This window comes from Lineus longissimus, chromosome 11 (genome assembly GCF_910592395.1).
Source record: "Lineus longissimus chromosome 11, tnLinLong1.2, whole genome shotgun sequence".
NCBI classification, from domain to species: domain Eukaryota; kingdom Metazoa; phylum Nemertea; class Pilidiophora; order Heteronemertea; family Lineidae; genus Lineus; species Lineus longissimus.
In genome coordinates, this window is record NC_088318.1 from 16336930 (window position 1) to 16351573 (window position 14644).

Consider the following 14644-nt stretch of genomic DNA (forward strand, 5'->3'; position numbering starts at 1 on the left):
CTCCAGTTAAGTGCCAACTGAGATCATTGACCTAGTGACTCTGTCTTCAGCAAGAGGTTCAGTCCATCCCAAGCTATTCGTGTTTCTCACTTTGTGAGGTCTTTCACTTGCTTCAAGACATCTTCAATCTAGAATCACCCACCCAGTGAATGATGTCATGAGATAATAGGATTTTGAAAAGTGGATAAAACACAGTTATTAATTGGCAGGTTGCAAAACAAAAGGATTTTGAATAAGGCTAATTAAGTTTATCTCATTCTTTTCAAAGGTCAGGACACAAAAGCGAAGACACCGTCAAATTTTTTCTAACTGTAAAGCGCCATATTTTGCAGCACATTTTTAAAAACAGATTTTACCAACTGTACAAGCAGACTACCTCCAGTGGAAAAATTAGGGACAACGGTACAAGTGGTCTTCCTAATCTTATGTAATGGGAGTTCATTACTCTCAAGTGTGCATTTCAATGCCTTCAAGCTGTTGAATGCTGTAAGATGTTTATTTCCCTGAGCATGAAGCTTTTTATAAGCAAACTTTATCAAATTATGCCCACAAAGTTTCACAATCTTGATATTCGTGAATAGCAATTAGAAAGCATGAGCAGCATCGTGAGTACGTAACAGAATGACACTTCGTGAAGGATGCAAAGAAACTAATGAAGGCTCAAAGCCTCGTGATACTTCTAACATGACTAAGATGCCATTAAAAATAGCACATGAAGTTTAGATGAGTTTGAAGAGTTATTTCGAGAGAGTGCCAACGAAGAGTTTTTGTTGAGACAACTGTTTAACCTCTACCTTGGGTATAAAATGTGCCCATGCAGTCGCGTTGTAGCCCATTTGCCAAATAGCAGCAATGGTGTAGCCCATTTGCCAAGGAGCTGCAATGGTGTAGCCCATTTGCCAAATAGCAGCAATGGTGTAGCCCATTTGCCAAGGAGCTGCAATGGTGTAGCCCATTTGCCAAGGAGCTGCAATGGTGTAGCCCATTTGCCAAGGAGCTGCAATGGTGTAGCCCATTTGCCAAGGAGATGCAGTGGTGTAGCCCATTTGCCAAGAAGTTGCAGTGGTGTAGCCCATTTGCCAAGGAGCTGCAATGGTGTAGATTGTGCCAAGAAGTTGCAGCGGTGTAGCCCATTTGCCAAGGAGTGGCAGTGGTGTAGCCCATTTGCCAAGGTGCTGCAATGGTGTAGCCCATTTGCCAAGGAGCTGCAATGGTGTAGCCCGTGTGCCAAGGAGTTGCAGCGGTGTAGCCCATTTGCCAAGGAGTTGCTGTGGTGTAGCTCATTTGCCAAGGAGTTGCAGTGGTGTAGCCCATTTGCCAAGGAGCTGCAATGGTGTAGCTCATTTGCCAAGGAGTTGCAGTGGTGTAGCCCATTTGCCAAGGAGTTGCAGTGGTGTAGCCCATTTGCCAAGGAGCTGCAATGGTGTAGCCCATTTGCCAAGGAGTTGCAGCAGTGTAGCCCATTTGCCAAGGAGCTGCAGTGGTGTAGCTCATTTGCCAAGGAGCTGCAGCGGTGTAGCCCATTTTGTTTTGCTGAGGAGCCATGGAGATGGAATGGCTTGGGTCTGACGAGCCATCATGAGGTTCCTGGTTCAATCCCTACTCTAGGCAGGCCTCTTTTTCTAACTTGCCTAAATACTCCACCAAGGTGAAAACACAATTGATAAATGGGTACCGGTCAGAAATACTCAGGTTGTAGAGCTGTTTGAGTAGCTCATCTGAGTTCTGCTGATCAGGAAGTAAAAGATTTCAGGATATATCGGGTTGCGGCATGGTGTCGAGCCTCCCAAGCTGATTGGCAATGTTGCCATACCTCAGGGACTTGCCTGGCACGTCATCCAGTGACATATGACAACGGACATGATCGTTCATGATTGTACCAATTCTGTCCTCGGATTCACTCCGTTGAGCACATTCCTTGCCAGAGACGCTTACTTAAAACTAGCTGAAGACAAAAAGTTCTAACAAATCTCACATCGTTTTTTTCTTCAGAAAAGAACATAAAAAGTTATAATGGATTTCGCACTTATTTAAACACTGTATTACAGAAGGCGACAAAATATTTTTTTAAAGACTGTCTCATTACGCAAAGTAAAATATGTCGTAAACAAATTGGTAGTGTCAAGGCTTTCATCAGCACTGATAAAAACACAACATCCCATGGTTCTAACCATTACAGAAAGCTTGATTAAAATCATAAGATATAGGCAATTTATGCTGTCAGACAACGGGGTGATAGGAAATAAATCAGGGCACTTCAATTTTCTGCTTCTGCATGAAAGTTTGATTAAAGGGAGTGCATGGTAATAGCCACTTCGCTGGCTAGAAAACTGTCAGAAAACCAGTATCAGTCTGGGATCCTGACTTGCCTGGCCTGTTGATGTCAATGCTTTCATAACTTAACTCTGAGGCCAGATGACTTAACTTAACTCTGAGGCCAGCACTACCAGGCTATACGGACTAACCCAATACATTATGCAAGCGGGCAGCTTAAATTCATAAACTTGCGCTGAATACTTGAAATTGCTCATGTTTTGGTGAACTCAATTCACCATTTTTTGACAGTTTGCGCTCCATGGGACCCACAGAAACATCTCTCGAATAGGCTGGAGAAATGGTTAAGCGCTTTGCAACTGTTGTATGGTATGGAGTGCGATAGAATAATTTCAAAAGCATGACTGCATGACCCAATCAACAATCTCACCATATCTTGGCTCAAAACTGTGCCCCAGAAGCAATGCTCTCGAGCATTATCGATATCCACACACGACATTTCCTTCGCAATTAACATAGTCATCAGGGGATTGTGCCTGAGGAAAGTTCCAGCGATCAAACCTCTGAGTGTCGATACATGCTTTCTGTCTTTCAGGTTGAAGTGTTTCTTCAGCAGCAAAATACAATATCCTGGCAGATAAAACAGTTTCATTTTTTTTTAGAAATTCTAATTTGAAATTAAACCTACATGCACTCCCCTGTATGCTGTTTTGAATGACTATTTGACAAGTCTTTGAACATGTTGAAATAGTGAGTTTTCTTCATATCAGTTTGGCAAATACCATTTCATATTCTACACCGATGATGTATTTGATTGGATACCTCAAGGTAGATAAAACTTTAGTTGTCATGATTTAAACACGTAATCACTCAGGTAAGGTGAAGTGTTATGCTTCGAGTCAAACAATTTTGATGAAATATGAAAAAGTGTGCAGATAGAGCTTGCATTTTCCTGGGCAATTTGTTACAATATATGTGCTGCCATCCAGGCAAAAAATTACCCCCGATCTCCTTGATTTACATGCGGTGGAACTGGAATGTCAAGGATGCAGAATGCGTTGTGCAGCTACAACTGTGGCATTTTATATAACACTGCACTATTGCAGTAGATGGTTGCATCATAATTGGATCAGCTGACCTGATTTGTCACAAAAATGCCCAGGATAGCGCTCGTAATGCTGTCATTTTTTAAATCAGTACAAAAGTGTTCATAAAAAAAACATATAGTGGTCTTATCTAAAACTTAACAGAGCTTCAGATTTAAACTAAGTTTTTACATAAACTGGTGAGGGTGACTGCAAGTATAACTGTTTGTTACTCAAGTGTCACAAAATTGAATCGTACAACCAGTCCGATACAAAAGGTCAAAGGTCCGCTAATCACAATTAAACACTCCCATCACTTCTGAATGGTTGACTAACAAGATACCTTAGGGAGTCTCGTCCCTTCATTAGGACTTACTGAGTTAGGGACCTGACCTCCTGACTGTTGAGGCCTGCCAGACTGATGAGATATGTTCCCACACCTCTGAGACTTGCCTAGCATGTCAATACATATTACCAATGACATAATACTCCATCATGTCCTTTAAATGTGACCTAAAACAAAGATTTTTGTAAGGTTTTTTTAGTGCAGTCTATAACACTCAGGGCTATTTCTGACAGGCATTAAAAACTTACCTAGTATTCAGGAGACACTTTACACATAATGGACTAACAAGTGGGGGGGAGGGGGGGGGGGGTCCTCTCGAACATTTATTTATGAAATCAAAACTTATCTGTAGGACATGAAGAATAACTCTTAAAACCTAAATCTACTACGAAAAGGTCAATTCAGTGGTCTTCTCATCAGTTGATCTACCCCACAATTCCCAAATTATTGCTGAAGGAGCTACATGTATGTCCTAATTCCCAAATCACACTGATTAAAATCCCCGTAGGAGGCTTTTCCCTTCATTAGGGCTACCAGGGTGAAGCACATGACCCCAGCTGATGCCTCCCAGGCTGATTGGCAATGTTGCCATACCTCAGGGACTTGCCTGGCACGTCATCCAGTGACATATGACAACGGACATGATCGTTCATGATTGTACCAATTCTGTCCTCGGATTCACTCTGTTGAGCACATTCCTTGCGAGAGACGCTTACTTGATCACGATGCGACAATTGGTGTCAGCTTGAATGGGCTGGTAATCAGCCACTTTCACGGTACAAGGGCTATGACAGTGCCGACGTGATTCATTTTACATGCAGCTTACGAGAGAAAAAAAGAGGAGCAGTTTTGGAAAAATCAGAGTCAAATAATCTACAAGGGAAATTTTGGGAAACAGTCTGGACAATTTGGTGTTTAAGGGAACATGTTAATTCCTGTTTGACATATTTTGCAAATCCTGCTTTCCTACTCCTAGGTCTGCAACTCCATCTCAATTTCCCCTACAAAATATTCCTATACCCCAATCCCGAATTTTTGGGTAATCTGGGCCCCGAAAAAAAGACTGTTACCGCTCTATCCTCCTCAGACAATATTTGTCGAAAGAGTCAGATCATGCTGAGTAGTTTTCCATCACAATTACTCCGCACATCACAATTTTTTTTTGTTCAACCAATGTGATCATCTGCCGGACATGTCCGAGTGGTTGGTTCGCAAATCCCATGATAAGCTAACGATCTGGTGAAATAATCATGACATGTCCTTCTTGACCCATGCTACCATTACTCAATTGGAAAACCAATATAGTAACAGCAATTTGTCTGATGTTTTATTTGACTATATAAGAGCCGCCAGACAGCCAAAAAACAAGAAAGTTCATATGGCTTACTTGTAGGTTTATATACGATTTATCATTTTCTGAGAAAAATTTTTCAATAAGAATATCCTTTTCACTTGTCCCCTTTTTCTTCTGTGCAAACATATTTGTTTTTTGTTCGCTATCCACAGAGCTAACAGGTGGTGCCTGCTCCTTTGGATATGACATGTACGATGCAAATCATGCTGGAAGAACATAATTACCAGAACACTTATTTTTTTTTGAACACTATCTTCTTGAATGCAAAACCTGTAACATTACTGAAACCCCTCCCACAACAAGACTACTTGGAAAATTATTCTCGGGAGGAATTCTCAAGGGAGCATGCTTTCAGTATCGCTTCAAAAGATAGTGTTTTTCCAGTGCTTTTCCACTGGTCAGGGTCAGCAGCAAAGGGCTTCACAACAGCAGTCACCACTACAGGTCTCCACAGAAGTACTCCAGGGTATTAGTGAAAGCTGTCTCCACCTCCCCCTCTCCACTTGATACGCCCATGTCATAGTATGAACTGGTCATTTTGAAGCGGAGGAAAACAGGTAAAAATGGCAGGATAATGCCTTATATCACAATTTCGTTATTAATTCAGTGGCATAGCCTAATATGAGGCATGAATGGGTTCATTCAATGAAAAATCCAATAAGATTATCAACATCCAACCTTGGACATGGCAATATTTCATCTGATAATCATTGCGCTATATTAGGCATGCTCGGATTGCCGCATGAGGACCAGATGAGGATAATATAAATACAGATGTCACAAAACATGACCATGGCGTTTTTGCGAGATAAGTGAAATAAGGGACCATGAGTTGACCATCACAGGACTCACATGACCGGGTTAGAGCAAACACCATTGAAGCAAGGAGCCATTTCTGCACAGCAGCCATCTAACTGCCAAAAAAAATCACTGTGACTGCTAAGAGATCAGTAGGCTGTCAAACCAAAGCTAATGTGTTCTCCCACATCTATAGCGGAGATAATAGAATAGGTCCATTAATGACCAGTTACTCTACATCATGTGGCCAGATTATATATACGGGGTACATGATACTTTTTTACACTAGTTATAGTGTTGGGTATGTCTGATATTTGTAGTCTTGTGCAAGCTGACACAAAAAAGATGATCTTCTTCTGATTTTTTAACGGTGTAGGCCTTTAAGTTGAGGTAAAACAATGAATGTCATGCAAACACTTCTTTTGGATACCAATCCTAACTGATACGCAGTGTTTGTAAAGAGCCCAACAAGTAACTGAAAACACTGCAGCTATCCCATGATGTCCGCAGCCAATAACAATTTATTACCACGGTCACAGTTGTAACCTTTTTATAGCAGCGTAAAAACCGCAACGTTACACAAACAATGCCATTGAATGCCAATCATTATTGATGAGATGCACCCATTCAGATTGATTACTTCCTCGGTAATGAACTCCAGCCGGAAATCTTGAGTTGATTAGGCTACAGACCTGCACGAGGCACCAGTGTTTTGGCCAACCTATGATGAAATTGATTGCAGATTTCTGTGATTGATCATCTATGTCACATACTGGGTGTAAAAAACGAAATAACAGTTAACTTTTGACATCTTGATATTACTAGCTACAAACCTCTATTTTGATATCATATTGTATGGATGACGCTCAGGTCTTGTGGCCAATTTAAAGAAAACTGACTGCAGATTTCTGCAATTGATCGTCTACATCATATACTGGGTGTGTCAAAAATGCCATAACGACTTATTCTCATTGGAGCTGAGTAGTAGCCTGATGTGACCTGAAATCTGTTCAGACGTTTCTTGGCCATTTCTGACTGGCCTGCCAAAAAGCTTGGTCGGTAACGATGCTGGTCTCATCTATTAACTACTACTTATACAGAACAACAATCCCGGAGTGAATGTACAGGTGTAAGGTGTCCTATATCTCTAGGATTAGGGAAGAGGATTGGTTTAATCCGTCAATAGATATTGCGGGCAGGTGCAACTGGTAGGGCCACTGATGACCAAGTCCTTTAAAGGGGCATTCCATTCGTTCACATATATTTCCTGTTGATCTAACTATGTAGTTTCTACTCCCAACGCCAGGCTTTTTGCAAATAATTCCATGCCACGAAAGTGAAAATTGTGCAAAGATATTTGTTTCATAAGACAATTTCTTGGTTAACACGGTAAAACCAAACAAACTTGCATAAACCACTAAACTTAAAATCAAGATTTTTGTGTTGAAATTTTGCATGAATTGCAAAAAATAAAATTGGTTCTGCACTCAACAGAACGATCTTTGTTCAGAATCACATTAACAGTGATTTAGGCGCCAAATTACTCGATCTATGACAATTAAAACTGTCACTTTTTCTTTGCAATCGGAGCAAATGATGGAAGTCTTTTGCTATTCATCAACTGTATCTCTTTATAGAATCGTTTTGGAGCAAGTGTCTCGATAAGAATGCTTGCAATTTCCTAAAATGTTCAGTGTGTTGTAAGCACTTTCCTCAAAGACATGATAAGGGACAGCAAGTTTGGTTCCAATTAAATCACTTCTATACAATCTGACCTCTGTAATCTGGACTCGTCACCATTGAGGACCGTTTCTTTCAGTCCCAAGAGGGGTGACTCTCCCCGTTACTGGAATCAGATGATCAGTCTTGGGTAAGGATTACAGCACAGCTCATGATGTCATAGATAGTTAAGTCTAATCTGTTTTATCACACGAAAAAGATTGTCCAAAGCATCACAACTTTGTGAGATTCCCAGCAATCTCATCCCCTACACCAGCCATCAGATCAGATGGTGTCATTGGATAGCATATCTTCATGCCTGAATGATCTGGCGATTACATTTCAATTTAGTATTGAGAATAGTCTTCAAATGTCGTCTCAAACATGTCAGAGCTTAAGGGTCGACCAAAGGCAACACCATTTTGGCAGGAAATTGAAATCCTAAAGCAATTAAAACGCCTTCAAAATAAAGTAAATGCCAACATCGAGGGTGGGAGTCTCTGGAACACCAAGAACTGTCTCCCACTCTTGAAATAGGCATTCACTTCATTTTAAACGAGTTCTAGTTGCATAAGAATTTAAAGTTCTAGTCAAAGTAGTGGGGCCTATGGTTAACCCTTAAAAAACTGTACAACGCAAAATTATGATTGCAGATTTTGCAGTGGTCTGATTGAATGAGGCTGTCACTGATACAGGATGTACCGAGTCACCCAAAAAACTATTATTTCTACAAGAATTTCCAGAAAAAAACACCAACTGCAGACAGCTAAATTATTCCATTCTGAATTTATCAATAGTAAATGTACATCTCCGGAGGGTGAACCCTTAGTCAAGAATAGATGTCAACATTGCCGGAAGTAATGTGAAATTGGCTATCAGATTTGTCATGTCCCCATTATGGAGTCATTAGAATGACACTGTTAAATAACTTGAGCTATGCACTCAGGTAACTGAAGGCAATAATCGAGGAAACATGTAGGTTAAAACTGAGAAAAATCTGTACAAATTTAATGATCATTCCAATCTGAAAACAAGGCAATTATCAGCACCTTCTTATAGAGTTGTAGTTTTGAAATGACACTGTTTCTACTAAGGCTACAAGGAGGCAATAATCGAGGATACATGTAAGTAAAAATTTAGAAAAAACAACATAAATGTAAAAATCGGTATGAATTTGATTACCATTTCAATGCTAAAACAAGACAAACATATCATTATCATCTCAAATGTGCATTTTTATAAGCAACTTCTTTTTGCAATACTCCCCATGTGAAAGTTTTAATATCACCAGTGATGGGATGAAAGAGTGGTCACAGCAGTTGAAGCAATGAATCCCTGTTGCCTCTGAATTTTGGCTGTTTTTCTGGCATGGTGGTACAGTCTTTCTCCCAGGGCACAAATTAATTTTCTCCAGGGTGATAGTGTTCGTATCTGATATGATGCAAAAATGCGAAATGAACGGTAACTTCAATCAATTTTGAACCGATCAATCAAAAGAGCAACAATAAGAAGTATCAGGAACGAAGAAATTGCGGTGCTGACTCCCCAACCAAAGAAAAATAGTTTTTACTCTTTTTGATGAAGTTTGCCACTCTGTCATTCCTTTACTTGAGGGATATTCGTCATGACATTTTTCATAGTTTTTAGGGGGGGCTTGCTCTCATTTCCTCCAGCAGAATTGCTATTACTGCGGCAAAGAATAAGAATGTTGCCAACTTGGAGCAGCAGCTTCTCATGTTTTCCAGAAAATGCTTTACCATTGTTATTAAGAAAGGGAACAGATTTACTAATATTTGAAAATGCTCTGCCAATAATCATTAATCAAAACTTCTCTTCCGACAACCACAACTGCTCTGTCAACAGTAAGAAATGCTTTGCCAGTAACTATGTTCTTTTGGTAATTAAAATTGCTCTTCCAATGAATATGACTGCTCTGTCAATAATCAGATATGCTCTGCAAATAATGATTGTAACTCTGAGTATAAAAATTCGTTTTCACATGTTTGAGAGTAATAGTTAGTAGAATATGTCTGTCCTAAAATATCACTCCACCTGTAATAAGATTTGCAGTGTCAATATTTTAATTAAATGGTAAAAACCTTGTGAAAAATTGATGGAATATAGCCCTGGTAATACACAGATTTAGTCTGTAAACAATAAGAGGATAATGTAAAGAAATGGAAGCACCTTGTCAACACTTTGGCTTGTTTTATCAATAATGGGCACGGATGGGTCAACAACAGTTTTTTTGGCCAATACCTGTTTGATTTATCTCCTAGCTGACCAGCATTCAGCAAACACTTCACTGGTTATCTGATAACTGACAATGCCTGACCACGTTTTCATGGCTTGCTGGACTCAGAGCAACAACAAGAAACCTAGACAGCTCATATTCCGCCGATAACCTTGTCGATAGTCTATTTTTCGCTATTCATAATACAGTGCCACTCCATCCGAGGGTATCGCTGAGGACTAATTATCGCTAATAAAGGCCAACCATTACGCAAATATGAGTTGATCCGTGGCCAACTGTGGCAGCTTACTCAGTGTGACCAAATACATGTAACTTATCTTGAACTCTTCACCTACTTATAATAAATCTCAAGTTTTATTGAAACTATTCAACCATCCCTCAAATAAACGAAGATTTTACGAGGATGTCATTTAACAGTGCTGACGTAGCCAGTATGAGATGTACCAACTGCATAATTTTAAGCTACAAATGATGTAACATCAAGAACAAATTGTCTCTCCACGCATTGTGACACACACACATGCACGGCATCACTTTTCCACGCAAGCAGAAGTTTTTGTTCTTGGATTAGTTTTACAGTGTTTTTCTCCTCAGAAGACAATCACACCAGTGTTTTTTACATTATTCATGATATGCACTCTATGTTGAATCGGTAAGAGTACACGCTGCCAGATAATCCGACCAACATGATGTATCTATTTTGGTCTAAGATGAAACTTTCCAGCTGCTGATAGATGTCATTGAGAAATGCACCCTTGGACACAATCCCAAAGGGCAGGCAATTGAAGAACATGTCTAGATCTTGTTGTCTTGAGGCCAAATCCACTCTGACATTTGATCAAGCCATTATGAATAATTGTCGATAAACCTTTTTGGTTACCCTAGAGGATGCCCAACCAATGCTTTTGAGACCACATCAGGTATCAGGTCAAATGAGAATGGGAATTAGCAAACACCATGCGATACAATGGAGGAGTTTCCGGGCTTGTGGCTCGATAATGGAAGGCCAACCATTGCCTGTTCCAACCAACCTGATTCTTTGAAATTACAACAAGACGCTCATGAATGCCTGATATGGTATATCCAGCGGCTTTTTGGAAAATAAACACTCAAGACACTGTTTAGCCCGAACAGGCAGGTGAACTAAGATAAAGTGATCCAGCTCTTCCAGCCAACGCAAAGTATTTCTGACATTTGCCTGGTTCACGGAATGATTCCAATGAGGAGGTAAGAGGCCCTCTTGATCCATAAAGGTTTGACATTCACACAGTGTTCTGACCAAATGAGCACATCAGAATTGTGCGATTTTTTTGCCTTAAAAGCTTCCAGATGAATTATAAACTTAGATTTAAATCTAATTACTACACAAGTTACAAATTACAGGAACCCAATCATCAAGCTTGAAGAATTCGTCACAAGTCGTGCATAAACTTGGCAAACAAATCGCTGGAAAACGTTGCCCAACATGCCAAAGACACGATGCGATCGACGATGATGATGATCAGGAAAATTCTCATAAAGACGCAGGCCGTTGATGGTTACTTCCTTTCAACAACTGGGTATGAATCACGATTAATGGCCATCTGAGAAAATAAGCATTAGCTGGTGATGCAGTCATGCTTACAATGTTATTCAGATTTATCCCCAAGCCTGGTCATACATGGCAAAGTTTAGGCAACTAAAAGGTGACACAAAAAAGATAAAATACTTCTGATATTGAATATTAAGTGAGTGAAAATTTATTGGATACATATATTTCGGTGAAATAAGTTACACTGTTGGTGCACAACGCAAAAAATATTACACTGCAAACGGGCTCAGGTGGTTTGATCATTCACTTATATTTACTGCTGGTCCAACTATACCTATTTCATGTTTCTAAAGCCAGGCGATGCCAATAGCTGGTGCATGCTGAAATAAGCCAATAATGCGGATCTTAAGTAGATGAAATGATTTCTCCTTCCTTCGCTTTAAGATATTTCAAGATGGTCCCTAAAACGTCTGGCGAAGAAACGTCTTAACCGAAATCCTTTTAGGCGACAAAATGAAAGGGTAATTGATATTACTGCTGATGCAGGAATCGACATTCTCTTTCTTGCCAACAGCAACACAAAAAATGGAGGAAGCTGAAAAGCAATGGAAAGTAAGAGCACTTTCTTAAGAAATGTTAAAACAAAAAGTTGCCATGTTTTAACTCCTTCTCTGCCGCTGCTCTTCAAACAAGTAAACGCCAATGCAAACCTGGAATTATTATTTTTGTAATTATCATTTTATTGCATAACTCGAAAAATATTCACAATAAAGTACATACAGTCATGTGATATATTAAAACTGCAGTAATGATAAATATTTATTTTCTTTTTTGATAGTGCATTAGGTGATATGAGTATGGTGCAAGGTGCAGACTCCCTTGTACATGTAGTTCTAGCGAAGGTCCCAAGAAGTGTATTACAGTTCTCCATTTTTTTATTGAATTCATGTGTTGGCAGAGAGATTTCAAAATCTACTTTAATTTTAATCACTTTCATCAGGTGTTTAAACATCTAAATTTGCTCTGTATATGAATTGTTTCATTATCAACTTTATATGTTCCAACATGAAATTCTAATCGCTTTGTCATCTGCGACTTTGAAAAGTTAATCAAATCCAAAATTTTTATTACATATCATATATCCTCATTTCAGTATTCCCAGCAGGAGTGAAACCTACATATTAGTCCAGGTTCTTCTCTGTACTTTTTTCGGATATCCGTAATTGCTTTTACCATAAGCTTGATATGAAAGGCAAAACCATCCATTTTTATTCCGAGGCCATCAAAAATATAGAAGGATCTTGCGGGTATGTCAGGGCAATGAACGACAACATTTATCACAATTCTCGCATCGCAATAAAAGGATTTGCTTGAACATGTTGAACACACTAAAGCCCCTTCCAATGACATTTAAAAGTGGCAGCTAGCTAGATGGGGCAATCTCTGATTTGTATAATACGCATTAAAAACATGGTCGTGATATTTTGCCCTCGGCTTGCACCGTGTCTAGTCACCAATACCTGTGAGGGAGGTAAGCTTCTTCAAACACAGCATCAGAAGCAACTTTCAATTTTATAATTCTTGTCTGTGATGGAAGTGTAGGGGAATGTCCCCTTGAAAATTGCTGCAATTCAAAGTTCAACATGGCCACAATGCCCGGTTATCTCATAATGAAATTTCTGTAAATTTTCAGAAGAGGGGCTTTGACCATCATAATCATCATCATCAATCATTTATTCATCTCAAAAGTGGATGAAAAAATAATACCCCTCTAGAAAATGGGGGAGAAGAATCACTGCTGATTGACACCTAATAGGCTTCGGAGTCGGAAAGAAAAACATTTTATTTCCTCAAACACGCACACAATAACAATTTAATCATGCCGCAATAATTATCAATTTATCAAATTTGACGTGTCTGAACCTCATTTCAGTGTGATTTTCAGGATTTTATGTCAAAATCTGGCACTGAAGGCATGCATCAAATGTTCTAATAGGGTACTCTATATTGGTTATATTTCTCTTTGGAATATCTGTGTCCCAAAGATCACGACAGATCTCTCAACTGGTTTATATGGAACTGCTGTCAAGAAATCGGATATTGCTTCTTCCTCTTCATGAATCTGTATTGATTCTTCAGGCATGCCAATATAGATCTTATTCTGTAATAAAATCCCTTAAGAGATCTAGAAGAGTTTCTAATAACTAATCACAATACAGGCAGTGAAAACACATCTAGCATGACAAATTGTCAAATGACCCAGTCACAGAACTTTAGGGATAATGGTTGGATTGTTGTTTGTTTGTTATCCACACCTGTTCAATCTGAGGGTTACACAAGCGTAATGGTTTGAGTTTGTTGTTTGTTTGTAATACTCACCTGTTCAATTTGAGGGTTACACAAGCATAATGGTTTTATTGTAAAAAAAACAAAAAAACAACAAAAACAACAAAAAAAACAACTCCAAATAAGGAGCAGCAGACAACACAAATAAAAATCATACACAGAGAACGAATAAAAAAAAAAGCTATCAAAAGGGTGAAGGTAAAAGCTTCAATAGTTTATGGTTTGGGTTTGCTGTTTGTTGTTATACTCACCTGTTCAATTTGAGGGTTACACAAGCGTAATGGTTTGAGTTTGCTGTTTGTTTGTGGTACTCAACTGTTCAATCTGAGGGTTACACAAGCGTAATGGTTTGAGTTTGTTGCTTGTTTGTGGTACTCAACTGTTCAATCTGAGGGTTACACAAGCGTAATGGTTTGAGTTTGTTGCTTGTTTGTGGTACTCAACTGTTCAATCTGAGGGTTACACAAGCGTAATGGTTTGAGTTTGTTGCTTGTTTTTAATACTCACCTGTTCAATCTGAGGGTTACACAAGCATAATGGTTGGATTGTTGTTTGTTTGTTATACTCACCTGTTCAATCTGAAGGTTACACAAGAAAAAAAAGGGAGTATGTCGGCTTGACATCTTGTCTGGCTTGACTGTCTTGTCTGGCTCTGTGCATGGGCTTACACCAACTGACTCTTGCTAGAGCTGTATTACTAACGAAGGTGGGAGGTTTTTGTGTGGCTGTTTCCAAGTACCCAGCAACAAGGGTTGCCATTTTTGCTTCCGTGGCAGGTATATTCAATTTTCCTGAAAGTTAACTAAAACTGACCCAGCACAATGCATCGTTTGCTACCTCATCGTGATCCATCGTTCTCATCCCCATAAAGCACTGCCTAAAATAATATTTCAGTTAAAATTGATAACCAATTAACATCCTAAAACAAGTTCTTTTG

General features: G+C 39.3%; 2 protein-coding genes across 3 annotated transcripts in view; both read right to left on the bottom strand.

The window, feature by feature from the left end:
* Positions 1-14644, bottom strand: part of LOC135495312 (protein FAN-like) — a 137043-nt gene that overhangs the window by 59098 nt on the left and 63301 nt on the right. The window lies entirely within an intron of this gene.
* Positions 1-14644, bottom strand: part of LOC135495337 (FMRFamide receptor-like) — a 94819-nt gene that overhangs the window by 46353 nt on the left and 33822 nt on the right. The gene's annotated exons all lie outside the window — the stretch shown is intronic.